Source organism: Cuculus canorus, chromosome 1 (assembly GCF_017976375.1).
Source record: "Cuculus canorus isolate bCucCan1 chromosome 1, bCucCan1.pri, whole genome shotgun sequence".
Lineage (NCBI taxonomy): Eukaryota > Metazoa > Chordata > Aves > Cuculiformes > Cuculidae > Cuculus > Cuculus canorus.
Window position 1 is genome coordinate 153,235,461 of NC_071401.1, and position 25,886 is coordinate 153,261,346.

Below are 25,886 nucleotides of genomic sequence, written 5' to 3' on the forward strand. Positions count from 1 at the left end.
TTCTTTCGGGCCAGTCCATATTAAGCATCATCCTCGCTGAATGAATTATCACATCCCTGTGAATCCTACAGATCCCGTTTGTAATGCACAATATGCTGCAAAAATCTTCCACGATATGATATGGTGAAGCGAGATAAGAAGTGACAACACGCTAATTGGGAGCTCCTGTGCAGTGGTGGGCTTCTCAGGTGGGACCAGGCACTCCCCGGCATCTCCAAAGAGAAAAAGATTTAGAAAGTGTAATGTGTTTTCTAGGTTTTGGGTTATTTTCTCCAGGAAACCGTGCCCATGGCAAGTAGTCCAACTCCTTCTCAGAGCTTGAGCAGGAGCCATTAGGCTGAGATAACCGAGGTGAGGGCCCAGTAGTAGGGCAGATCTCTGCAGGAGCAGTGGCATCTCCGCTCCAAGGCAGGACGGGGGAGGGCAGAGCGACGGCGACATCCCCAAGCTGTCACCAGCGGGTACAGCCCGATCCCGCTGACACAGTTGCACCCTTGTCCTGAACGGGGAGCGGCCTCACAAAGAAGGCGGCTGCTGCCAAAACTCGGGCAGCTCTGTCAGTAGTTCCACTTCTAAAAGTCGGAGCCCCCATCCTTTCCCTCGCGGCCCAAGTTCAGCTGTAGCGAGTGAGTCATTAGCACGCCACCGAGCGCAGAAGGACGGAGGAGGAGGTGACATTGGGGTGTCCCCCCCTTTTCTTTTTGAAACAGCAGCTCTTAGTTGTGGGAGGGACTGACGTTTTCCTCTCGTTGGACCGACATCCCCCCCACACACACACCCACATACCCCCATTTCCCTGTATTTCCTGAGCTACAAGAGAGACTTGTTTTTCTCCAAGGACAAACAATGAAACGGATGAGGAAGGCGAGTCCGTCTTCCCAGGCTGAGTGCTTCTCCTGCTCTACAAGGAAAGAGGAGCGGTGCGCTGGGATGCTGTCCCGACACAAGGGCTCCTCGCATCTTCCCTCATGGGAGGTTCTCGCTCAGCTCCCCGCGTTGTTTCGGAGCTGAGAGGTAAAAAAGGTGCTGTAAAGACACCACTGGGGTTACTCGGGTCTCTTGGGAGATTAAGCTTGGAAAACGGAGCTGAAAAAGCCTCCTGTAGCACAGGTTAAAGCCCAATTAGTCCGTCTGTTCTGCGGTAAGGTTAAAAGGAGACCCAGCTATTTACGAAGAGAAATCAATGGTCAGGTGCGGTTGGACTCGATCTCAGAGGTCTTTTCCAGCCTAGCAATTCTATGTGCGTGATCTTCTGTCATTGCCCTCACCCTTTGCTTTTCCTTAACTGGCAGAAGAGAGAAGAGTCTCTTCTTGTTCCCATCAGAGACGCTTTTTCCCTGGTGCGACCTCGGCACCCGCTCCCCTGCTCTGCCAAGCTCCGCATCGCTGCGGGCTGCGAAGGAGCTGGGCCTCAGTCTCCACCGTTTCTTTTCTTTCTTAGGAACCTTTTGCAGCGCCATCACTGAGGTTTCCTCCTTCCCGGAGCCAAGGAGCCTCCTGTTAGGTCCCTGCAACCGGGAATCTCCTGCCCGCGGCCGGAGATGCTTTCCTCGCGGGTCTCTTGTGTTTCGGTGTCAGCCCCTCTTTGCTGACTAGGCAAAGCGCCTTTGGAGGGCTGCCCTCGCCAGGAACTCGACCCTGCTGTGCTTGGCAGACGTCAATCGGGTTAATTAGCCTCACGCCAAGCGAACCGGCCAGAGGCGCGTAGCTAACACAGCCTCCGAGACGCATTCCTTATGTCCTGGAATCCTGGATCCTCCGCATCCCTAACGATGCGCGAGCGGCCCCGCTATCCCTCGTCATCGGATCCGCCGGGGCCTCTCCGGCCTCATCGTGCTGTGAAGGCGAAACGTGAGAGGTGCCAGAAAAATGAGGCTTGGGATCAGGTGGAGCCGCCTGGATGGAATAAAGAACGCTTTTCCCTCCCCCCCCACCCCCGAGCTCCCCCTTAGGAAGTCGAGAGGCCAGAACAGTGAAAAGCAGCGAACACAAAGGGTTAAAAAGCAGGCGGCTGGGGGGCTGATACCGAGGGAATAACTCTCTAGGACAGATAGCAAACTTCTAGAAGCTTTAAACCTCCAAGCTTTAGTCAAAACTGCGATGTTATTCTAATATATATATATAAAAAAGGCGTTTCACGAATTGGCAGTTCCACACTCGACCCTTCACCTTCTTCTCATCATCCCTGCGAGATGAATGACGCGTTTTTCTGTATTTCTGAGGTTTTGCCAATTTTCCTGCCCGAACTGCTTGCAAAATCCACACCGTGGATTTCCAAGTTGTCTACCCAGAAGCTTTCCCACAGATCAACTCTGCCTTCCACCAGCGCCAGGAGGATGATATTCGTACTAAGTAAAACGGTCAAATAAATCAAATAGAAATCAAACCGCTCTTGTCAGAAGCGAGCAATGCAGTGGAGAGTTGCACGAACAGCAAGAAGCCCCCATGCCAAAAGTTGAAGCAGAAAGCCGTGAGTCCTTTGCAAAAAAAAAGGAAAAAAAAAAAAGGGGGGCAACACACATTTCCTTTATCTTCCTAATGACAACACCAAGGAGAACAACTTCATCTCATCACTTAAGATCGTCTGTGCGTAAAGAGAGCTTTCACCTCTGTGGCCCATTTCGGAGGGCCTTTGGTTCATGACCGAGCATTTCAGTAAATTCTGTTCACCGGGTCCTCGCTCGCACTCTCGTTCGCTTTCATCCCTCCCCTTTCCTTTTCTGTTATTTCCATTTTCTCACTTTCCCCCCTGCTTTTCTCCTCGCTTCCTCCCCCTCTCAATTGTTCACCTATTTCCTCCTTTTAACAGCCCTTCTCGCTTTCAGTCTTCTCTGAGGGAAACCATTCTTCTGTAGGTGGAAGATTTGCACCTCTTTGTCTCTGGGCTTTTGTTTGGGGGAAAAGGGGTAGGGTCGGAGTGATGGAGGGTATCCGTATCAGATTTCCTTCGGGCGAAGGTCCTGGGTTCCTGTCGGGAGCGGGCGAATCCACGTTTGCTGTGGAAGTTTGAACATTTTCTTGCTACTTACCTTTTGGATCTCTCCTAAGCACGCTTGGAAAGGGTGTGAGATACGGAGGTGGTCAAAAAGAGGTGGAACTCGGGGTAGGAACCCCACTTATATAATCTCTCTTGCTCTTTCTATTTTTGGCAGGTGATACCCACTCCTCACTGGTATCAGATTCAGGGATTTTGGTGGCGGTGTCACATTTATCTTTCCCTTAACTAATCAAGGAACGCTATTAATAATCCTTGGCACTCACCTTCCCCTGGCTGTGAAAACCTATTACCTCGGCAAACTGACGATCCGCTTGAAGCATTATTGTTAAGGGGAGAGGCAGAAGGTATGAATCAGCTGTTTGGGGGCAAATGGGCACTTCATCTTCCATCAGATGGAGGTGGAGATCTGTCACGATTAATCCGTTCAGTTCAAGGGATGGGACCCTGCTCAGAAGGAAGGGAGCAGGAAGATGTAACCTTCTTATCAGACTGAGGGAAAGCAAAAACATGCCCAGGTGTTTGTCCTTTTCTCTCTTTATCCCTGGCAGGTACCACTCAAAACAGAGAGAACAACCCTAAACTGCATCTTGCTGCTAAAGATTCAACATTCAGCTTTACCTCTTGGTCTTGTAGGAAGACATAAGTAATTTCTCCTATAGGCAGTAGCAAACTCAATTGTGTAATTCTGGTTGCACATACTTATGGGAACATCCAAAATCTCCATTCTGGGCTTCCTCTGGGCAACGTGCTGTGGCAGGCTAAAAAATTTACAACTTGAGCTTTCTTAGAAGAGGTGGAGCATTGTAAATGAAGAGACACTATATATACAGTCACAATACGTTGACTGCAACCTTTTCAGGGTATAAATTCTCTTTATGCTGAGTTGCTAATTCCAGGGAAAGACACCTTTGAAGACACCTCTATTTTCGCTCTGTCAAGCAATAATAACAATAATAAAACTGCCATTGAGAGCTATTTGCCATTCTGTAATATATCTGGGGACACTTTTCCTTGTATTTAATGTTTTTCTGGCAAGGGGAAACATTTTATAAAAGGCTGAATCACATTTATCTGGAATATATTTGTGGGTAAAAGAAGAACTTTTTCTGTTTCAGGACTTGAAACATAAGAGTTTTTACGTTAAAAGGCAACCAAGGCTGTTGTGATACAACTGAAATTATCTTTTGGAAAAGTCAGATGCTGTAAAAGTGGGATTTGATTCTTTGAGCTTGATAATTAATCCTAGAAGCGAAGTAATTGAGATATGATTGGTATAAGAATATTTAAATACATTTCTCTACTCACAATATAATTTTGATGCTGAGTTCTGTAATGAATTGGAAATTCTCCAGCAGCTTTAGATAATTTCTAAAGTGGAAGCTTTATTGAACCAAACATGGCAAAGGTTAATTCAATTGGTTTAACGTTCTCTCTCTCTCTCTCTCTCTCTTTTTTCTTTTCACTACACTTCCTGTAGTAGAGTGAATTTTCAGTGTGCTGTAGTGATAGGGGAAGTAATATCACCTTTCAGGTAGCCTCCTTTATTTCTCTCAAACAATGTGCTTGTGCCCTAGCTCAGAGCAGGTGAGACGTTATATTTAATTACTATATGATACAACTGACTCTTGGGGGTCCAAACGTTTCAACCAACTGGTATGTTGCCTTTGGAACAGTATGATTCTCAGTATGCTGTTTACTAAATTCAGTGACGTGAGGTTTGCATTACATTTTCACATATTATGTTCCCTTGATGTAGTATCAAGATATGATTCTGGTTTAGAGATATCAGTATCTTGTGGTTGTTAGCTGGATGCTCTATTTCCATTTGGTAGCTATCAGAATTTCTCTTTTACCTTCTTTTGGCAGCTAAGAGAGGATAAGGATTGTAGGACTGTCTTTTTAGCTACTGGAGTGTGACTTCCTTTTCTGTCTGTTCCATTGGATTGATTGCATTTTTCCACTAGTGAAAGAAGGGCAAGTGCAGGTCTAGTCATTTTGATTCCTCTGAGTAATTCAGCCATGTGAAAGCAATCCTGATCAGTGGAAATCCTTTCTTATCCTTTTAGTTAGTTCCTACTAAGGCTTATTTACAAAGAGAAAAGCAGATTTGTGACCTCATCGGGCACATAGTGAGGTCTTTGTTACATGTCAAGTATTTAATTCATTAAAAGGGTTTTTGTTGTTGAGGGTTTTTTTTGTGGTGAGAATAATACAATTAAAATCTGTCTCGTCTAGGTTATTTGTACAAATCTACCTGAAGCTGTAAGACACAGAGAGTTTTGGCAACAGGATCAGTGAGAATTCACATGTGAAATTATAGAATTCAGGGAGGAATTTTATGTTACTGCACTCATCAATTTCAGTAATGTGGTTACATATTTACTATATCTCAATCAGGTTAATTCAGGCAAAGATTAGGACGGGGCTTCCTATTTAGGATAATACACATTGCAGAGTCAATCGGGTGGCTCATCCACTACAGTTTCTTTTTCTCTTTCCCACCACACACAACTAGCTGCAATCTGAATAATAAGGTGCTCCTGGTTCGTATTAGCCGATGTACCTGAAATTTTTCATGTTATCATTATAATGCCAGCATAGAACTTTAAAAAGAAAGCTTTTCCTGCTGCTCTCTGCCACGTCTAGTATGTGTGTTTTGACTAGCAACTTTAGTCTTCAGGGATACCAGTCAGCTATCTTTCACTCACCCTGCATTTCTTTTCCTACTGATTTGTTAAAGAAGCCATGTGACTTCCTTTATTTGAAAGCATAGTCTAAAGTTTAGAGGTTTCATTCATAAGCAATGTTTCTTTGTTACAGGTTGAAAGTTCTCTTATATATTTTAATCTCAGCGATACCTCATATAAGTCTCTGGATCAGTCTTCTTTTCCACTGTCTTCTTCGTGCTTATGCCTTTTATTTGATTTTACCAACAGTTATAATATCCTTCAGTCATTGGGTTAGCCAAGTTCTACAGAATTATTTGTTTTACATCTTTTCTCATTAATCAGACTCTCTAGACCTGTAAACATATTTTCTTACTTATTTTCAGTATTCCTCTGGTTTTGTTGACATATTCTTGTTCTTGTAGTTTCCAGCATAGTATGGAGTTACTTTGCTGCCTGAGCTCGACATGTATTCTAAAGTATCTTTTAAAGTCTCCAACTATAAGACAAGAATGATGAATCGGGTTGAATTTGCTGCAGTCCATGACGTATATACAATCTAGTACCCATCCATGTTACATCTAGATGTGGAAAGAATTCATACAGTGATTTAAAATATTTAAAAAATAATTTGTATATCCGCAGCAGTTTTTGATTAAAAATATTTTGAAGCATTTTATAGCCAACATTCATTATTATAGGAACCCCTTCATTTTTCTCCAAGGCAAAGCTCAGTGCTGATCTCAACTGTGTTTAGAGGCCTTCTCACGAAGTCTTAGGTATATTGTCCTCTATGCGACTTCTAAAGAAAGAAAGAACTATCATATTACTATAATTTTTAGCTGAAGTGAGATGCTTCAGGTGCTCCCTGTAACCATAAACCATACAATATTGTAATTCAGGATTCCAGAAATGCTGTACCAAAATTATTTTGGAGAAGTAGCAGTAAATACAAATTTTAATTAATATAACACAACTGGGAATTATTAAGAAGATGAAATGTCAATACCCGTGTTAGAAGTTGTTCAGAATTTTGGGACAAATCTTTCCTAGCAAAAGTACCACTAGATCTTTCATGTTGGTAAGTACAACTTGTAGTTTTTCAAGGGAGACATTTACACAGTAAAGAATTAGCACCTATTAAGTTTTGCTTGCTAGGGATGTTGTAATGTTGTGAGCTTTTATGTGTTGGAGAGAAGAATGGGCAAATTAATGGAAGAGTGACCCGTTGAAGGTTATCAAACTAATACAGGCCATAGCCAGCTTGTGAAGTTTCTGAACTAAAGTGTTTGGGATTTGGGATAGGATTAGGGGAAAGTGTCATAGTGTGATTGCATCGTGCATACATTCCTCCAAAGGCTTTTATCTATATCCATTGTTGGGGACAGGATGCTGGGTTAGAGGACTAGAGGAAACTTATTTTGATCTGGTATGGTGGTTCTTAACTTATTTTCCTCAGCATAGTTTATAATACCACACGCGTGAAAAGTGGAAGGATCAGGTGAACAGTATGCATATGAAAAATAAATGGCTCAGACTACCCCTAGGAAAAAATCTTTTTCTTTCTAATAGAAAACAGGAAACTTCAGTCCACGTTTACTGCCACTTTTGCTTGTATGCTGCCCCTGAGTTCATATATGTCCTCTTTAGGCTGCATATGAACATATTTGTTTGGGTATATATATATTACACTACTACTCTGTGACTGAAAATGTCAGTTGTTTTTTATATGCTAATTATTATTTCTTTCTGCCAGATGGAGTATATCAGATTGATTCAGGCTTTTTAGGTTCCATTACTTCTTCATAGTCTATGCAATGGACTATTTTTCAGTTTGCCTGAGAGGATTCTGTATCCCAAGGATCAAAGCTGAGTGGTTCCATTTTTACACGCGACTCCTCTGATAATTGGCTCAAAAGCTGGAAATAGCGAATGATTACAAGAGATACCCCGGAGAGAGATCTAGGTCAATAATAGTCCATGCTACCACTGGGCCGTGGGGGCTCTCCAGCTTGTATTGCAAATGGTGTGGAAAAGAAAGTGAAATCTCTTAAACAGTATCACCCAAAGGAGATAAGACAAACGAAAATCGGTAAAAGGTGTTTCTGTGTAAACCCCTGGTGAGAATTAGGCTCAGATTACCAAAGAAGAAAAGAGCTAGTGCTAAAACTGTAGGTCTGTGTATCATCACACCTCTCAGCAACTCTCAAATGGATACTTGCAGCAGCAAAAAAAGCTGTTAGTCCCAGTGGGAAACCCTGACCTCAAGGTTAAGAGAATGGAAACAGTTGGGGTTTTTTACAACAAACACTTGTGGGTATCAGACATTTGTCATAATTGACACTCTGGTGTTGTTCACACTGGGACGAATAAGCCCATGTAATTATTACCACAGGGGTTATATTCTAGAAAAACTAGCACAGCAGAAAGATGACTTCGTTACTTATTCCCATTTATACTAGGCTGCTAGTAGGAGAGCAGGCAAACCATTTAGATCAGAGTAAACAGCTTTTGGGGAAATTTGACTTCAGTTTTAGCAGATGGAATATTGCCCTAATCCAAATTTTGATTGTTATTCATTAATGAATTTGGGGATTTTTTTCTTACGCTCTTCTAGTTTGTTCCAGAGCTGTTAGTGTACAGTGAGATGGATTTACAAGTCAGAGGTTTGTAAAGAAGTCATATCTTTCTAGGTAAACAGTGAGTAGGAAGAATTTTGTAGCAGTGATGCTGAAATGGCAAGCTGGGGCTATTCTGGCTGACCTCCCAAGTGGAAACTGCTGGCTAAGAAAGTCTATAACTAGCAGCAGAAAAGGAGCAGGATTGTGTCAGCTGTTTAATTATTGTCAATATTTCATTAGAAAACAATTATTCCACTTACATGACAGACAAATGATATATCTTCTCAGGCTTAGGTCATGATTTTAAGGATGGGATGTCATCCAGAGGGACCTGGACAGTCTGGAGAATTGGGCCTCTGAGAACTTCATGAGATTCAACAAGGCCAAGTGTAAGGTCCTGCACCTGGGTAGGGGCAATCCCTGTTTTCAGTACACGATGGGCAATGATGTGATTGAGAGCAGCCCTGCAGAGAAGGACTTGAGGGTGCTGGTCCATGAGAAGCTCAACATGAGCCGGCAATGTGCACTTGCAGCCCAGAAGGCCAACTGTATCCTGGGCTGCATCTAAAGAAGCATGGCCAGCAGGGCGAGGGAAGTGATTCTGCCCCTCTATTCCTCTCTTGTGAGACCTCATCTGGAGTATTGTGTCCAGTTCTGGAATCCTCAACATAAGAAGGATACGGCGCTGTTGGAACGGGTCCAGAGGAGGGCTACAAAGATGATCGGAGGGCTGGAGCACCTCCCATACGAGAACAGGCTGAGAGAGTTTAGATTGTTCAGCCTGGAGAAGAGGAGACTCTGAGGAGATCTTCTAGCAACCTTCCAGTACCTGAAGGGGGCCTACAGGAAAGCTGGAGAGGGGCTATTCGTAAAGCCTTGTGGAAATAGGACCAGAGGGAATGGGTGTAAATTGGAGAGGGGCAGATTTAGGCTAGACGTTAGGAAGAATTTCTTCACCATGAGAGTGCTGAGACACTGGAATGGGTTGCCCAGGGAAGTTGTGGCTGCCCCATCACTGGAGGTGTTCAAGGCCAGGTTGGATGGGGCCTTGTGCAGTCTGATTTAGTGGGATGTCCCTCATGGCAGGGGGGTTGGAACTAGATGCTCTTTAAGGTCCCTTCCAACCCAAACTATTCTATGATTCTATGATTTGAATACAGTCAAGGAGAATATCAATAAATAACAGTCATTATTCTGTGGTACTCTTCCAGTGATGAAATGAGTTGAACGGCCGCAGTCCAGTTGTTAATAAACAGAAACATGCAAAACAAACTTCTTGGTACTAAAAGAATATCTCCATGTACTTCACAGCTTGAATCAGACCCAAACACTGAGTTCTCCTGTGCTTTCTTTTCTTTATCTTGTTATTTTGCCTAAATGAATGACTGCTGGAAGGAAATCTCTGCTCTTATTACTGTGCTAAATTTCTTAAGGGAAAGGATGGACATTCAAGTGTTAGCTTGTCCAACTTGTTAGTGGAACACACAAGTTTCTTTCTTGAAGAAGAATGACCTGTTTCAGTATATTGATCATTAATAGTGAATTGATCATTAATATCTTGCTTTTGGATGAAGCAGAGAATAGCGAGATACAAATGATGTGCTGATTGGCAGCATTTTGCTTCTTTGAAATGTATTATACCACCTCTGTTATTTTTCTGCACTTCTGTTGACATTTCTGCCCTCTAATTTGGAAAAGAAAGAAAACAATAGCAGAGCATACTAAAACCCTTATTGATTTTTGAGGTAGCAAACTTCGGTGTTTTCCATCACTGTCATCTGACTGTCTTGGGATTTATTTTTACAGCAATGCTTTCTCCTGTTAAAGGGTAGACAACGGAAACACCAACAAATCAACTGTTAGCATGAGACCACGCAATTGCACAACAAATAGCGTGTTGCATCCTCTCTTGGGATAATATCTTCCAAAGCAGACAATCCTTTTCTTTTTTCTAGCTCTAGATCTTATTTGTGAAAAGAATAGCTTGTGATAGCAGTTTCGGTTGAGTGGAGCAAAGGGATCAACCTTTTCAATGTGAAGACCTATTTGTTACTTGACCTTTCCTTTGCTACTAGGTTCACCCTGTGAATATCACCTCTTTTCAAATGGGCTTCTCTTACCCTTTCTTAATAGAGCTAGGTTTTTATAATTATTATATTGTTCAGAAGCATGTATATTATAATAATGCTTAAGGCTGCAATCACAAGAGGCAAGGGAAGGAGAGTGGCTCTTCCTTCTCCCAGGAGAGAGAAAGTTTGCTAATGCCCTGTGAAGGAATGACAGATGATTTCTCTCTCGGGTTACACACGGTCTAAATCCTCTTCACCATTTCTCTCCAGCAATGACGAGACAGATGCTACTGTAACAGCACAGAACTTCTGCGAATCCCTTACAAGGAACCTTTATTACTGCTATGAGTAAAAACAAATGACTTGCTTAGCCTTTCATCCTATTTTTAGAGAAGTTTACATTTCTGAAGGACATATTTGTGTCCCTTACTTGGCTTTGGCTAGTTTTCTTTTCTTTTAGTGTGATATGGGAGGATGAAGGTGGGAGAAAGTAAGCGTCTGTTTCTCTGAGCTGTTGTGTTGGAATTTGTTAACCTGACATTTTGTGTGCTGTGATGTGCCCAATTCCCTTTCTAGCTGTTTCTAGTAGCCATGGGGATACAGACAGCAGAAATCACACTTCTTGGACACACTTTCTCTCCTGAAAATAAAAAAAAGCCTGGCAAAAATGATAGATGAATTATTTTGGAAACAAATCTTTGATGTGTCCTCTGAATAAATGCTATGAAGTCTTTGGAGAGGAAGTTTGGTTTTATGTCACCACTTTACTGTAACCTGGTTAGCAAAAATTGCTTTTACATCCATAGAGCTCAGTTCTCAACTCAGTTGTCGTTTTAGGAACTGAGCTATTTTCCACACTTGTCACTGGGACTCTTTCTGGTGTTTTTAGTGGCAACTTCACTAGGCCTCTCTTCTAGAGACTTGCAGAAATTGGAAAGAGATAGAGATCAATTGGTACCACTGAATAAATACTTAGAAGAAAGAAGGCCAATCTGTTAGGAATTTGATTGACATAATCAGTTGAAGAGAGTTCTCTTGTTACGTATCAGTGAATTCTGAAAACTGCTGATGGTTTTAGATTGCAGTTACTGTCCCACAGGTAAAAAACCTCTATCCTGTGCCCTTTCCTCTTAAGCATGCATATTTTTCTATGTGTTTTTTTTCTTTTTAAGAAAGGATGCATACTGGATTGTGCCTTTTTATGTTTTGTTTTGTGTGGTCATTTGGTTGACTTTTTTTTTTTTTTGATGTTGTGTAAGGATATATAATTGTCCCTCTTCTCCCATAGAATCACAGAATCACAAGGTTGGAAAGGACCCATTGGATCATCGAGTCCAACCGTTCCTAACACTCCCTAAACCATGTCCCTAAGTACTTCATCCACCCGTTCCTTAAACACCTCCAGGGAAGGTGACTCGACCACCTCCCTGGGCAGCCTGTTCCAGTACCCAATGACTCTTACTGTGAAGAATTTTTTTCTGATATCCAACCTGAACCTCCCCTGACGGAGCTTCAGGCCATTCCCTCTAGTCCTGTCCCCTGTCACTTGGGAGAAGAGGCCAGCTCCCTCCTCTCCACAACCTCCTTTCAGGTAGTTGTAGAGAGTAATAAGGTCTCCCCTCAGCCTCCTCTTCTCAAGGCTAAACAACCCCAGCTCTCTCAGCCGCTCCTCATAAGACTTGTTCTCCAGCCCCCTCACCAGCTTTGTTGCTCTTCTCTGGACACGCTCCAGAGCCTCAACATCCTTCTTGTGGTGAGGGGCCCAGAACTGAACACAGTATTCGAGGTGCGGTCTCACCAGTGCCGAGTACAGAGGGAGAATAACCTCCCTGGACCTGCTGGTGACCCCATTTCTGATACAAGCCAAGATGCCATTGGCCTTCTTGGCCACCTGGGCACACTGCTGGCTCATGTTCAGTCGGCTGTCAACCAGCACCCCCAGGTCCTTCTCTTCTGTGCAGCTCTCCAGCCATTCTTCCCCCAGTCTGTAGCGCTGCATAGGGTTGTTGTGCCCCAAGTGCAGGACCCGGCATTTGGTCTTGTTAAACCTCATCCCATTGGTCTCGGCCCAGCAGTCCAGCCTGTTCAGATCCCTAAAGTAGAAGTAGAAGTACCATAGAAGTTCACAGTTCTGGAATAATAAGGGTTTATCATATATTGTCATCAGAACTAGCCAGCTACTGATGTTGACATGCAAATTATTTAAGACATTGTGTATTTTACTATTCACTAAGAGCAAGAGTGAGAGCAGGCGGGATAGCTGTTCTGATAATTACTTATGACTGTGAGACAAGCAAACAAGGGAATGATTGTCTGAGGATAAGAACTGGGAAACAGATGCACACACACACACATATGTATGTATGTATGTGTATACATACATATGTGTGTGTGTGAATAGAATATATATGTAGATAAATGCCTTTTCACCACATGTGTCAGTTGGAACAGATGTCTCAAGCACTCATGCAGCCTTAACCCAAGTGTGTGTGTAGCTCCTCCGTATATAATGTACACATCTGTAGAGGAAAGTGCTTACCTGTGTGCAAATTTATGCCCATGTATGCATGCACACACCTGATACAGAGTTAAATGACATGTTGTTTCAATAGTTGAGTTTATAAAATGAGGGAAATAGGATGATCTTGAAAAATGTGTGGAAGCTTTGAGAAGCCTTTAGAGAAAAGCATGGTTCTGCTGCTTCTTTGTAAGTGGAACATTTGAAGCTTTCTGCTCCACCTCCCCTACCAGAAGTGCATCTGATACACTGTATGGGGATTTCAAAAGTTTAATTTAGCTTAACTCTTGGCTGCAATCAACTGCTGATAAATTTAGTTGGGGGATTAGGGAACGTTAAAGACTAATAGCTCCTTAAAAGGAGCCTGAAGATGAGACAGCCAAACAAAAACATCTGTTAAAGTGTCCCTTGGAATGGTAGCACATCATACAGTCATAATTTAGAGAAATAAATATGTTGTTTTCAGGCAAGAAGGGATTTTTGTAGATACAGACACTTGGAGAAAGAGAGCCAAATGTCTAAGTACATAAGAGAGGTCTTCCCTTTACAAAGTGAAGGAAAGCGTACCCTGACTGGAATCAACAGCATAAAGTAAACACATTTCTCCTCTAGTTTTAGGGAGTTTTCTAGCCCCTAAAAAAATAGCTATTGTAAACACCTGTTCCCCATTACATCTTTTCTGTAGACTGCCATATTTAGATAAAGTCTTTGCACTTCTGTGGCAGCATTAACTCAAGTCTAAATTCTTAAGCATGGCTACCGAATCTTCTTCTTCTTCTTCTTCTTAACGCTGTCTGTGCTTAGTGAAGTACAGGTGTTGACCAGTATTTTATATATGCAGTCAAAAACGGAGACTCAAACTGGGTGAGTACAAGAAAACTCAGATATTTATTTGGAGGATAGACTTATTAGAAATTACTATAAGTTTATTTTTGTAGATGCTTCTTTCTCACTTGTTTTTTTTATTACATTGAAGTCTGTAGGTCCAACTATAACTAGGGCCTTCCATGAGTATTGTCCTTATGTGTCTCATAGCAAGAAATAATTCTTGTGCTGAAGACACTGTAATATTGCACAGCCTTCTGCTTTATACTTAACTTTTAAACTATGAATACCCCCTCTGAAGCCAGATTTGGAGCCTAAGTGAGAATATAGTAACTATTTAATGACATTTTTCTTGCCTTTTTCATGCCTCCTTCTGCTATCCCACAGTTACATTTTTAGTTTTTCTATTGCCCAATGGCCCAAGAAAGGACGTAAGTGAGAAAAGGTTAAAACCAAAAAGTATTTGAATAATTACTATTCAAATTAAGATGGAGTAATTATTTGATAAAACTTAAATCTGCTTAAAAAAATGTTATTTCACATAGTGTTTCATTATCTTCTGGGTTTAGCAGCCGGGTGGCTATTATTTCAGCAAAGACTTCATTGAGATTTGAAGAAGGATTATATGTAAAAGTAGAGTATCTGCCCTTAGCCGAGTTAAGTCTTTGAAAGCATAAGACAAACATCAGTAGAGGTAAGAATGTGAACTATATTGACAAGGTAGGCAAGTGTGTTATGTATTCAGTTTTTTTTTTTCTGCAACATGAGGAATAAAACACTATTGGAAACAAAGTATTCAGAGTAGGAATACTGGTCTGCTCTGATGAATCAAAATATGGATCGAGAGCGAAAGAAACTAGCAATTTTTCTAGTATAAACATTTCTGAAGTTCATAAACCATTTGTATATTTAAATCATGACATAGGTGGATTGGTGTGCATTATGTCTGGCATTCAAACATATGCGCACAACAACTTTTCAGTAAGTGAGAGCAGAATTACACTGACTTTTCAAATTATGTCTCCGAAATACCAGTTGGAGTTCCATAGTTCTGTGGTGAAACAATTTGCCTGTGTTTCTTCTTCTCTGAACCAGGTATATTTGTTAAACTCTGCAGCTTTTCTGACTGCTCACTAGTTGATGGGCTCAAGAGTCCAATTTCTAGTTCTATAAATTTTTCTTCATCCTTTTCTTCACTGTGTCAGATATATAGCCAGACATGCTAAGTATCTATAACCTTTTTATTTCTTACAGTAAGAGTCTTGATGCCTAAAGACTATGGCACTAGCGATAGTAAAGAGATTGAGAGTTATGGGAGCCAAACTACTAAGGCAAAATGAAACCTGAAGAACTATATATATTTATTGCTAATAAAACTAGTGCAGATCTAGTGCTTGTGCAGTGCAGAAGTTTAGACTCTCTATTAATTTTCACAGTGGCTGTATTCCCCTCCTCCACCCATTTCAAACACTGAATGCTTGATGTGTCAGGTGTCATTCGAGGAAGGTTGCTCTAAGCTGCTTTAGGCATCAGATTCTCTTGTTTATTTTACAAGAATCAGTAATGCAGTCAGGCTTTCCCCGGGATTACCAGGTCGGTTTATGGCTGTCTTGGTCATTGCAAAGCTTCCCCACATACTTGATAGACCTGTTGACAGGAAAGAGCTGACAAAGCAGGAGGAGGGCCAAAACCAAATAATTACCTGTTCCTTAGGGTAGGTGCCTTGAAGAATTCTTTTCCAACCCAGAATCAGATATTCAGGACTAGAAGAACAAAGGATCAGATAGGGATCGAAAAGACAACAAAAGGTGATGATGAGAGAAAAGTAGGTTGAGGAGGAAGACGGACTCGGAGAGGGATGAGTGCCACAAGGGGAAAATGGTGAGCAGGGAAAAGTTGGTGTTCAGAGATAAAAGAATTTGCAGATGCAAGAGGTAGTATAAGCAAGAGACAGAGGTCATTTGTTTGCTTCTTACTGGCAATCCAATCCAATTCAAGAATATCCATCAGTATACTTTGTCACAAAGTTATTATAAGTAATGTTTTTGAAAATCCTGTTTTTTATGAGAACTTGTGTTTCCTCACATTCCTTTTTGTTTCGTTTTATACAGGAAATTTTATTTTATAGCACTGTACAGTAGACTGTCTGAAATGTTCACGATTGCCAAATGCATGTGAGATTTAATTTAAGCCAAGCAGATTGTCCTGGATAAGGTGACAGGTAACTGATAGAGAGATTTTGGTTAACTGAAGATAGCATCTGGTGTCTGAACATTGAATAAATACGGTTTGAAGGGAACACTGGTTGACATCTATGCAATACATTGCTCAAAGCTAGGAGAATATAATAGTTAGATCAAGCTTGTCTAGTTGAAGTTTGTGAATCCCCTTGATGGAGATCCCATAGTCTTCCTCGACCTCTGTTTCAATGTCATGTTGAATCATTTTTCTTGTATCCAATGAAGTGTTTCCTTTCTTGCAGCTTGTGATTCTCGTTTCCTGTCCTTTAACTGTGCACATAGGAGAAGAGTCTCACTATGTCTTCATTTTAACTCCATTTTGTTTAGTTGAATTAGCAATTACATCTCCCTTCCAGTCTTCTCTAAGCTAAACAAATCTGTTGTTCAGGTTCGAGCTAAAGTAGAACCAGTTTTCTAACTTCAGCTATGCCTTGTCTGAGTAACTTCATTTTCTGAAAGTTAAATGCAAGTTTTTCATACTATTTCTCTCTAGAAATGGTAATACAGGCCATTGGTGTGCAGAAAGGCCATTGCTTATACTTATTCCTGTGAAACTAAGGCCATCACCAAGCTGATGGAGCACTGCAAGTTAAAGAGTCAAAAAAGAATCGCACCTGCAGGGATGGGTGGACAGGACAGGTGACCTCAAACTGACCAACACAGTATTCCATCCCGTATATGTCATACTTGGTATAAAAGTGAAGGATCACCTCTCTTCTTTGAGGACCGATGTCCATTGAGGGCATCATCTGTCTTTGATCCTGATCCTGGACCTGTGTTCTTGAATCCAGTTCCTGAGTCCAATTCCCTCCTGCTGTCGAATCCAGCCTGGGACCTCTTCCTCATGCCTGCTCTGCAGTATCTGTGGTGACGTAGTCATTGGAGGTTAGGGGAAAAAATTTTCTATATTTGTATATATTTTATTATTTTCTCATTAATAGTATTTTCATGATTATGATTATTATTATTATGATTATTATTGTTGTTTCATTAAAGCTATTTTATTTTGCAACCCACAAGTTTTTTTATCTCATTTCCCTTTCCGCTTTCCTTAGAGGAGGTGGGGAGAAGGGAATTAGGATTACAACAGCTCGTGCTTGACTGTCAATTAGGCTGGGCCAGGGTTAAACCACGACACCCCTTTACTTCACCCTTTCCTCATATATCATATGCTCCAGCCTTATTTATCTTCTGTTGAACTCTCTCCATGTTGTCAACATTTATTTTGTTTTGAGGGCTCCAAAACTAGTCATGATATTCCAGATACAGCCTTATAAGCATTTAGTGGAGAAGAACAATAATTCTCTTGCATATATCGAGAGAAATAAAGAGCTAAACAATGAAGATATATGAAATAAGAGGAAAAAAATCAATTATTTGAGCAAAGCTTAATCAGCAATATTTCAAGTATCATGGATCTGAAAGCGTAGTTGTGCTAGGCAGCCATCCTGTCAGGCAGTGGAAAAAAAGGCTCTGATCTACTAGCTTTTATAATGGAGAGGTCTTGGCAAGGAATATTGCCTCCTCAGGACACCTGCAGATTTTTAGGTGCCAACAAAGTGTATGAGAGGCAGTGCCCAGGAGGGCAAGGGCAAGATTCTTGTCAGTTTCCCCTTCCTCTCTTCTAATGTAAATCATCTTGGCTTATCTAAAAGATATAATTTATGGCCTGCCTGCTGGCTGGTCAGCCTCATGTCTCTCATAAATTAGATAGCCAGACACATGTAGGTCAAATCTGGAAATGCAATGCATGTGTTTAAAGGAGGGATAGGTTATTCCCAATCTTTCTTTACATTACTTTCCACACATCCCTATTTATTCCTGTTCTCTTCCTCTTTTTTGTCAACTGTCCATTGTTGCTGGTTTTCCTTTCATTTTCTTTCTCCACAGGGCATGCTGACGGCTGTATCAGATCAGCATATGAACTTACCTGACTTTTATGCCTTATCTTTTGTTTATCCCATACCCTAGGTACAGTTTAAAGGACTATGTTCCTCGTCCCAGTCTTTACTTCCTTGTTCTCTCTACATAGGCACATATTTCATGATGACAGGAACCGCAAAGAAAGTTCTTTGAGTGTCAAAGCTCATGATATTCTGTTGCAGCTGAACAGCCGTAAAAATCTCAGCTCTTCTCAGATTCTTGGGAAGGATTTTATTTAGTTTCATAGGCCTCTGGGCTCTAAGAGCACTTTCTGTACAGCAGGGCCTGAAATCTGTCATTTTTTAAGACTGGATCTGTACTTAATGCTGCCGGTAAATATAATTATAAGAGAAGAAGCATTAGTGAGGAGGATGCTGTACTACCCAAAGAAGTCTTTAGACAATGCAGTTTGTTTTGTTCTGGCATAAAGTATTTGCAGTAGGAGAAGTTACTGACATAATTCTGGTGTGAAAGATCTTTTTTTTTTTGTTTTTAACCTGTAGTTCCCTTGCTGTCTCTTGATACAGTCACAAAGAAGAAAAGTTGGAGCTGGGAGAAGACAGTGGTATAGAACATTTTCCTTCTAGCATCGTCAGCCCCAGGGCAGAAGTAAGTAGTATGAAAAATGGATCTAATTCAGTACTTCCTCTACTGAAGAAAGTGATGATTCCACTAAAAGGCTTCAGCAAAAATTGGTACAGTTAGCTGGAAGTAAAGAAGGGCACCTGGCACAAGGGATTTTCTAGTCAGTTAATGGGGCTATATCCAGTCCAATCCCCTTTTGAGCACGATCAGGCCAGGTTTTGAAAGTTACTTGTGCATTCTTAATTTAGTGGAACATCTTACGGTGCAGACTATCTCTGTGAAATGCAGAGATGTTAACCAAGGTGAGGAAAAAGAGACACCAGTTTCTTTTTTAAGTACTTGATTATAATCTTGCAGAAATCACTTCTTATGCTGTCTCAGGATAGTATTAAAAGAACCTTGTGGCCAACAGCCTGATTTAGTATTAGACCAGTCAGATAGAATTTAATACAGGAAAAAAAAAAGGGGAGAAATCAGTGCTTAGGGTTAACTGAGTCTTTGTAACTGTTGGCAAATCCACTGGACTGGTCTGTTGACAAACAGGACAGGGAGAGCTGGAGATAGATCTCTGGTAGATTTGAGAGCCAAAAGTTGTCCAGACAACTTGGGAAGCTTGTTTCTTATTTCTTATTTGGCTTGGTTCCTTCTCCCTGCCCCCATTTCTCTGTGGCAGAAGCAGTGTTGAAGGGTGTGTGTACTCTGTCTGGCAGGCTGTTGGAGGAGTCTCTGGCCTCAAATTACACAGCATGAGAACTCTGTGCATAAAATTAGCAGCAGAGTTCTGTGTATTAGGCGCCAGGGAAAAATGTCACATTCAGCAGAACTCAGAGGCGAGAGGTGGAACAGAAAGAACTGGAACGGGACATCAATCCTCCTCTACCTTTTACTGTTTTGCGGCAGATGTATCTGAAACTATCCCAACCAGCTGGCTTGGAGCAAAGATTATTTGGGTAGTAAATGGACTTTATTTTATATCTTAGTAACAGCGAAGTTTGATTTTTCTTTCTTTTTTTTCCCATTCACTTGCTCTTTTTCCTTTGTTCTGAAGATTTCTTACTTTTTGTCTTTTCACAAGGACATCACTTTTCACTCATGAAGAAGTGCCATTGACATATAGTTTTCTGCCTCCCTTTTCTTTCACCTCCCTGTGGTCTGATTCCTGGTGAGAAACCTACCGTGGTGGTACTACGTTCAAACTGTGCAACAGCTTAAATGAATTTTTTGTAGTGTAATTTGGAAAACTGAAAAAAGTGATGGCAAAAAGGGCAAAGGCACTAAAGTGGAGAGAGAAACTTCAAGGACTAGGTTCTTTAGATACTATCTCAGTAGCACCTATCTCATTCAGAAAACTATTACACAAAAGATCATGGTTTAAGGGTGTACTTTGGCTCCTTCCTTACATCATAAAAGTGGTAAACCCCTTGCCACACCAGTGTTAGATTGCCCTGAAGCGTATGTGTGAGAAAGACTGTGTTAGCATGTGATGTGGAGAGAGATTACCAAGAGACATAAATGTACACTTGCCTGAATTTTCAGAGCAAATGTACACATGTACATTCACTGTGTTGTCATTCTGCTTTTGTAAGTCAAAGGTATCAGCTAGCAATCCTGGTTTAATGTATTCTCCCCCGTTCATTCTCTGTATTGATTTCAGTGCTGTGAGCCGGGCTGGGAAATTGATACATGGCTTAAAAGAATGTTTTTACAGCGGGATCAGTTAGCTGATGTGCTTTGCAGCACAACCTTAGATGTGCCTTCCTGTGAGGCATGAAAACCAAGAGTACATGAGGACAGGGAATTTCCTAAACTGATACTGTCACCACAGACTCATTTCTTGAAATCCCAACCTCACTGTCCCCCACTACCTTTGCTTGGCTTAGATTAATGAAGCAATCCACAAGCATGACGATGTATTTCCAGATTTGATAGCACTCTGGGGCGGAAAGATGTTCTTAATTTTGTTTCCTTGTTGTTTTCCATAGCAGGGCAGGCTGATTGGCTAATGCTGTTTGATGTATATGATAGTTTAGCAACTACATTCTTTACAAAGAGTTTGGGAATCAGTTCTAAGGCCTGGCATGAGAGTATCACCGGCATATTTTTATTGACATACGTTTTCATTCTGTTTTCAATTTGCACTGTAGGTGATTTTGAGAGCAGGAGGGTTGCTAAAGATAATGGTTGTAGTTTCCCAGTTTTCACCTGACTTTTCCAAAGAACTGTATCTCTCTTGAGCCTTTTTCCTCCTCACCTTCCCCCTATGAGAAAAGTAGTAGTGCTAGCCCCATTTTACTGGTGGCAAAGCTGAGGCATAAGGAATCATATAGCAAGCCAGTGGCTGGACTGAATGCAGTCACTTGTGATGTCTCTTAGTCAGACTCAGCTTCACGTAACAAGGCAGCCTTCTGCCTGTTGAGGTATGAGAGAAAAAGACTGCAGCCTTCCACGCTTGCAATGGACAGACCGGCAGCTGGCTTGGGATCAGATTGCTTATTGGTGTGGCAACTGGTGGGCTCATTCCTCAAGCTTATCTTTCAACGAATAAAGTCTGAAGTAATAGAAGGCCAGTAGGTGAGGCAGCAGGCGAGACAGGCTGTAGGTATATGCTGTGGGGAGTACTGACAGAAGAGAACTTTGAAAATTACAGGATCTTGATGCTTATTGCCTCTGTATTTGCCACTTGCCTGCCTACACTAATTTCTAGCCCCTTTATTCCCCAGTTTTATTAGGGAATATTGTCCCAATTTATGAACCGTTAGAAAATGAGCCATAAACTCTGTATAATGAGCAGGCTGGAATGTGTCTGTGCCAGAAAATTGTGCTTCTTTGACTATATCAGTGTAGCTTAAGTAGTACAACTCCCCTAGGGTAAAGACAATTATACCAGTGTAAAAGTGCATATCCAAATATAGCTGAGTCCCAAATGAGAAGGTATCTTTATACCAGTAATAACTAGGTCCACAGTAAGGCACAGATTTATTTCCTTAACTTCAGGAACCTGAGGGGACAACATTGGGAATATAGTTACTTTATAATTCATGTATATACCAAGGAGACAGATAAAACCTTCAGAGGGGGAGCTGGCCCACTTGATGTCTAATTTACTGGCCACCAGTGCCTGTATCTCTTCCCCGTCTATTCAGAGAACTAAACGGACTTATGTAAAGATGCTAAATTAAGTAAAAGGAATTTAGTCACAGGATTTCATCAAATGAATGGGGAAATTAAACTATTAGGAACAGCGTAGGATGGTTTGAATACAGCACTGCACAAATTTTTAAAAACCCCAACTTTGAGATTTGAGAAAGTTCAGTGAATTCCTTTTTTTTTTTTTTTATAGTTTTGAAAGGTCTTTTGAACTTGTGAAACACACTAAACAGAATTTTCTTTGTCACAAGTATCAATAAGTTCGGCAGATTTTTGTCTCTCAAGATGATTATGAGACTAAACCACAGATATTCTCCTGCCACAAAGGTTCACTACTGCTCTGCACTTAAAACAAGCTTTTTAAGCTTCTAGGGGAATGGTTGTAGGCATAGCTCTCTCAGGAGTTCTTGAAGCTCTTTTACTTCTTTATCTGCAATGACCAGTTACTAGATTTCAACACTGGTAGTCTACTGGAGCATAAGGGTCCACCTCCAGCCCACGTCTGTTATACACAGCAGCAGAGGCAAGGTCTGCCCTATTTTTCCCCTATTTGCCTCTTTTATTCTGGAAGTGATTTGCTACTTGGATGAAGAAATATTCTTTGCTGTTTCTGAGCTTCCATTTTTTTCACTTAACTTAACTTTTTAGTCTTGGGCATCAATATCCATCCGAGCTCTGCAAGAATGGAAAGCCTCATTGGTCATCAATGAGAAATTACTACTGTTCTGGTAAAACTTCCTCTAACTCTTCCAATCTTAAGTGATCCTACTGTATCAGAGAGAATTCCTGTATCTTTTTAAAAGATTTTAAAAGGAAGCAGGTTTATTGTAAAAGAGGAATTGTTTTCCACAGAGAGGAAGATCATAATGCCACTTTGGACATTGCTTTGCATAAGAAAAGCTGTCAAGATCTGTCTATGGCATCACAAACTAAGAAAATCCAGAATGGTACTGTTGAATGCATATTTCCAAAATAGCTGATAATGACTAAAGAAAAATCTCACTTTTTGTGGTATTTTTTCCCTGCAATACTTATTTCCTATTCTGCTCGAGCAATTGATGTGCAAAAGCTGAGATTAAGTTAGGGGATTTAGTATGATGTTTCAAGAAAAATATCATTTAAAAAAAAAAGGCTGCTATTTCTTTAATAGTTGGTTCTGTAAAGGTCTTTCATGTTGAGGAGTAATTTATTCTAGAAATCCACTGTCAGGAACAGTGGTAGATGCTGACCTTTAAATTTCTTTAGCTCACGGTATATTGTTTAGTTGTGCTTTTAACAGCAGGGTGTGATCATAGTCCTCTTTTGCAGATGCCTGCTAGTTACTTTTCACCCTAAACAAACAGTCATGGAAACTGCGCCCAGATTTAAATCAAAGCAAGTTTCCAAAGTTCTGTTTATCTGTACTTCTGAGCCTTTTTTTCCTAGCAACACAATGTGTGACAAGGAGACTATCCATGCACTCAGTCAATATGGATTGAGCCAATATCTAATGAATAATATAAGACCAATCAGCTCAGTTTAGTGGTCAATGGCTCAAAGTCCAGATGGAGATCCATGACAAGTGGTGTCCCTCAGGGGTCCATACTGGGGCTGGTGCTGTTTAATATCTTTATCAATGATATGGACGGCGAGATTGAGTGCACCTTCAGCAAGTTTGCAGATGACACTAAGCTGAGTGGTGTAGTTGCCACGCTGGAAGGACGGGATGTCAACCAGAGGGACCTGGACAGTCTGGAGAAGTGGGTCTCTGAGAATTTCATGAGATTCAACAAGGCCAAATGTAAGGTCCTGCACCTGGGTAGGGGCAATCACTGTTTTCAGTACACGATGGGTGATGACGTGATTGAGAACAGCCCTGCAGAGAAGGACTTGAGGGTGCTGGTCCATGAGAAGCTCGACATGAGCCGGAAATGTACCCTCACAGTCCAGAAGGCCAAGAGTATCCTGGGCTGCATCAAAAGAAGCGTGGCCAGCAGGTTGAGGGAAGTGATTCTGCCCCTCTATTCCTCCTCTTGTGAGACCTCATCTAGAATATTGTGTCCAGTTCTGGAGTCTTCAACATAAGAAGGATATGGAGCTGTTGGAATGGGTCCAGGGGAGGGCTACAAAGATGATCAGACAGCTGGAGCACCTTCCCTATGTGGACAGGCTGAGAGAGTTGGGGTTGTTCAGCCTGGAGAAGGGAAGTCTCCGAGGAGATCTTCTAGCGACCTTCCAGTACCTGAAGGGGGCCTCCAGGAAAGCTGGAGAGGGGCTATTCATAAAGGCTTGTGGGGATAGGACCAGGGGGAATGGGTATAAATTGGAGAGGGGCAGATTTAGACTGGACATTAGGGGGAATTTCTTCACCATAAGAGTGGTGAGACACTGAAACAGGTTGCCCAGGGAAGTTGTGGCTGTCCCATCACTGGAGGTGTTCAAGGCCAGGTTGCATGGGGCCTTGTACAGCCTGATCTAGTGAGATGTCCCTGCCCATGGCAGGGGGATTGGAACTAGATGATCTTTACGGTTCCTTCCAACCCCAACTATACTATGATACTATGATAATTTGTGTAATTTCTGGTTTTTTTTGAGAAGTTCAGAAAGGTAGGATGAATTGAGCAATTTTTTTTTTTTTTTTATGGGTTTGTTTTCATCTGTCCTGAACGGAAATACCTAAGAAAGAGGATTTCATAGCTTACCATTGGACCAACTACTTTCTAAGGAATTTGTAACACTACCAGCAAAAAAGCACTGAAGATTACAGGACAGAGATGAGTAGCAGAGCTGTAATTCGTTATTCATGTGCTCTTGTAACAATGATAAGGGGTTTAAACATGACTGCATTTGAAAATAAATATTGCAAATGTGTATTAAAGCATTCTGTAAAGCTGATGGTAAGCATAAAAACGTATGCTATAAAAGTATGCAATATGAATAGAAAATGAAACATAGCCCCACATCACTTTTCCCAAATCAGTGTCGCGAGTTGCAGCTCAGCCTCAAGCGACTACGGAAGAAAAGACACTCAACTGCTAATGATACGTATGCTACAGAAACAAATATTCCACATAGCCTTTGAAAACAACAGGTTGAATGAAAGTATCTTGCAAGGCAACTCTGCTGTATGAGTTTCTGTCTGATATTCAGCTTCCTTGCAGTGACTATTAAAATGTTATTTCCTTTACCGATTAATCTATGATGAGACCAGACATCTTTTAAGAATATTATTCTTGTTCATTTTATCAGTCACCTAACAAATTTATACTATGGCTGGAGATGAACAGAAATATGCAGCACTATTTTAACTTTAGGTGCATCTGAGAGAAGCCATTATTCTAGAGTGTAGAGACATGCACAGAGACATGTAGTGTTGTCATCGTAATTGATTCAGCAAAGTGCTTTTGCTAAGTTCCTTTGATTTACCTTTTATTAGTAGTTCATGTATCTTGGGTGACTTGGGACTACATTCCAATTTTACGTTAAAATTCCATGCTTGCTCTGGATGTTCGGTTTTATCTGATACTCTCAGATTTCCAAGGTGTCATTTATCTTTATGTAAGTATTTTCTAACGACATGGGCATCAAGCAGAAGGCCACAGTTTCACAGCTCACAGGCATACACGGCTAAAATAATACAGTACATGCTGAACTGTGAAAAGTTATGTAATGGTGTCAGCACGTGGTCATGATTCAGTCTGCTGAGGATTTTCTTAGTAGTGTTTAATTAATTAAATTGTTACTAATTCTTCCAGTTGGATACCTGCTTTCTCTTCCACACTGATAAGAGTTGGTGTATAGTGCCAAAATGACCATGCTGCCCATGGTGTATGAATAGGTTTTCTCAAAACTGAGAGCCGACCATGTCAGCTGATGAAATTGGATACTCTCCTAATGTAGGCATACCGCTTCACATGGGTACTGTCATTAAAGTATCAATTTTGTAATGGACATAGATTTCATTCATCAATAATAAAGTAGTTATTTGAACAGAGAGAGAATGTGGGTATGACTAGACCCATCCCATTTCCTCAGCTCAAACAGCAGAAATTGCTATTTCTACTATAGTAGCAGAATACTAGAAATTGAGAGGAAACACCTGGTAGCTGAGGCACTGATGTGGCACAGAAGAACACGACAAAGTAGTGTTTCAAATCTTAGTCCTCACAGACTGAGACTTCTAACCAGTCAGCTATCTATTCCTCTGAGGCAGGAATTCGCCTTCTTGTCGGAAAAGAAGGTCTTGGGTTTGGTTTATTTCAGAACAAGAAAATATTGCAGAGTGAGGAACTTCCTTAGCAGTTTTAACGTTATT

The 25,886-nt window shown here is 41.2% G+C and overlaps 1 protein-coding gene across 2 annotated transcripts in view; it reads left to right on the forward strand.

The window, feature by feature from the left end:
- Positions 1-25,886, forward strand: part of NCF4 (neutrophil cytosolic factor 4) — a 41,608-nt gene that overhangs the window by 2,254 nt on the left and 13,468 nt on the right. Inside the window, exon 2 of one of the 2 annotated variants that reach the window (XM_054077104.1) lies at positions 18,364-18,469. The gene's annotated coding sequence lies outside the window, so the exon portion shown is untranslated. The remainder of the gene's footprint in view (positions 1-18,363; positions 18,470-25,886) is intronic. The other variant, XM_054077113.1, reaches the window with a different exon arrangement.